This window comes from Orycteropus afer, unplaced genomic scaffold (assembly GCF_000298275.1).
Source record: "Orycteropus afer afer isolate SDZICR_OR568_19922 unplaced genomic scaffold, OryAfe1.0 scaffold00478, whole genome shotgun sequence".
In the NCBI taxonomy this organism is placed as follows: domain Eukaryota; kingdom Metazoa; phylum Chordata; class Mammalia; order Tubulidentata; family Orycteropodidae; genus Orycteropus; species Orycteropus afer.
Genome location: NW_006922065.1, coordinates 689744 through 692842, shown reverse-complemented (window position 1 = coordinate 692842; position 3099 = coordinate 689744).

The following is a 3099-nucleotide window of genomic DNA, read 5'->3' as shown; positions in this document are numbered from 1 at the left end:
ACCTGAGAGAGAGTGGGAACCTCCCAGAACATTGTCTTGTGCCACTCCCAACAGAAATACTCCAGGTGGACAACTTCAGCAATCAGGAGCTCCTCAGTTGCTCATAGCAAATCCCACCTTGGAGTTTACAAAGACTTATGGGTAGAAAAGCCACACAAAGTAATTTGCTACACTGCAAGAAGCCACATGAATAGTTAGAATAAGTCTGAAAAGACCCTATATTTTCACCTCAGACACTTATTTTGACAGCCTGGATAAATGTTGAAGGATGGGCCCCAATAGAGAATCAATTTGTAAATACTGGGAGAGGTTTCTTCCCACTTCATGGTGTTCAACAAAGTCTCTGTCAAAACACTATCTGAATACAAGCTACAGAGACTTCAATGTCCACAACTTCCAGTAAGGCAGTATTTGCAAAAACATTTACAGGAAGTCGCTAAACAAACAGACTAACATAGCCTACTAACAAAAAAAAGGAAGAAAACAAACAAATACCAGCAAGCCCTACAGAAGGGGGGACCACAAAAACAATAACAAACTATAGGTTATGGAATGACTTGTATGCCCCTGAAAATTTGTGTTGAAGTCATAGCCCCTATACTTGTGGATGTGATCATATTTGGAAATAAAGATTTCTTTGTTGTGTTAATTAAGTCATACCTAAGAAGGGTGGGTCCTAAACCTAATAATTTCTGAGTTATAAAAATACAGGATTACACACAGACACACACATGGGGGCATATATGAAGACTGTCTACAAGTTAAGGACTGTAAGGAAACCAGAGAACTTAAAGATTTCGGAAATTCTATTTTAAAAAACTAACAGAGCTTGTCCTAGAAAGGAGAACACCAAGGCTGTGGTTACACAAGCATTTGCTAAAGAGATTAGCCTGTGATTCACAGATCTAATCAACCATCTCAGCAGAATCCCTGTCAGCTTAGACTAGAAGGGACAGAGACAGGATGAAATAAAGGAAAGCTGTCAGCCTCCTGAAATTCTACAGGCATAAAATGGGGCCAATGGATTGGTTTAGCCACTTGATTGGGAACATCTGTTCCCCTCTAGGAAATGGAAAGGACCATCCCTGGAGTAGTTCTGAGACCCGTAGAATTGATGGAAGGAGCATGAGGTGGGAAAGGCAAGGGCATCACTTTCTCAGATTCCTGAGGTTTTAAAGGATGGGCTTACCACTTAACTTTTAAAAAGTGAGATCTCTGCCACCTCAGTTGCAAAAGGTGAGGTTGCCATTCCAGTGGGGCAAGAGAATGAGGCTACTGACCAAAGTTGAGGGCACGGGCTGCCATGCTGGTATGGCAGGAGTAGGGCGATGCCCAGGACCAAGGCTGTGGGACTGCTATCTCATAGGCCTAGAAAGCAAGCTTTATGCCCAAGGCAGAATCTGTAAATTCATAACTATTTACAGACAAATAAGTAAACAAAAATATGAAATATGCATGCAATGGAATATTACTTAGCCATAAAGAGAAATGAAGTTCTGATACAACTTATAACATCAATGAACCTTGAAAATATTATGCTGGAGAAATAGGTCAAGCATAGAGGGATCAATATTATATAATCCCACTTACATAAATGTCAAGCAGCTCTAGTGGTGCAGTGGTTAAGGCATTTGGCTGCTAGACAGAAGTTCAGTGGTTCAAACCTACCAGCTACTCTGTGTGAGGAAGATAAGGCAATTTACTTCCATAAAGATTTGCAGCCTTGGAAACCCTATGGGTTGCCATGAGTGGGTTTGGTTTGGGGGTTTATATAAAATGTCTAGAAAAAGGCAAATTCATAGAAAGAAAATTTTATTAGTTGTTATCAGGGACTGAAGAGAAAGTAATATGAAGAGTTAATGCTTAAGGGACATTGGGTTTCTATTGAGAGGAATGCAAAACTTTTGAAAATAGGTAGTGAATGTCCAACATGGTAAATGAAATTAATGTCACCAAATTGTATACTAAAAAATGTTAAAATGGTGAATTTTGTTACATAGATGTTATCACTATAAAATTATTTTAAGATATCAATTGAAGAAAAAGAAGTTCAAATAAAGAAATATGAAAAGATCTTAAAACTCTTTACAAGTTAGAAAATTCAAATTAAAACAAGATATTATTTTCAGTCATTAGATAATATATTTTTAAAAGACTGAAAATATTTTATGCTTATGAAAACGCAGGAAAATGCTTCACATATTGCTAGTACTAATGTGTCTAAAGAGGCCTAGTGACAAAGTGGTTAAGTGCTAGGCTGTTAACCAAAAGTTTGGTGGTTCAAACCTACCAGATACTCTGTGGGTGAAAGTTGTGGCAGTCTGCTTCTGTAAAGATTTTCAGCCTTGGAAACCCTATGGGGCAATTCTACTTTGTCCTACAAGGTCACTATGAGTAAGAATCAACTTGACAGCAGTGGGTTGGAATATATCTAAAAACATAGTTACACAAGTATTTAACAGCAATAAAGTGCAAAATAAAGTATTTAGGGGACTTCTGGCATCCTGTTCAGCATGAAAAGAGCTTAAAAATTGTTACTCCCGTCTTCAGTAAGCAATAAACTGAATAACCTAAAATCACCTCTTCTTAAATCTGTTGGAGAATTCACAGGACAAATCATCACCCAAAAACTTGAGAAAGAGGCAGACACAAGTTTACTGGGAGAAGAAGCTGCCCTTGGAGCCAACATCAAGTATTAATATTTAAAGGGTAATTGGCTAATTTGGGAGACAGAGTGTGGACTAGCTTGAGAGATAGAAAATCCTGTAGGTCCAACTTTAGGGGGTACCCATACTTTCATGAGTTTGCATTCAAGAACCTCCATCAAGTTTTCACTATAAAGGTCAGCGAATAATCACTTCATGTATTCACCAGGTAGAGGGAGAAATAAAACAATTTGAAATATGTCCAGAGTTCTCAATTCTCTCTCCTTAATAATGGCTTTCTTGCAAAGGAAACTATTTTACCAAAACCTAAACTTTATGGGTTTTACCAGAGCCTAACCAACATGTTGTTGTTATGAGCTGTCAAGTCAGACCCGACTCATAGCGACCCCTCCTTGGGTTTCCGAGGCGGCATTACTACGGAAGTAGATTGCCC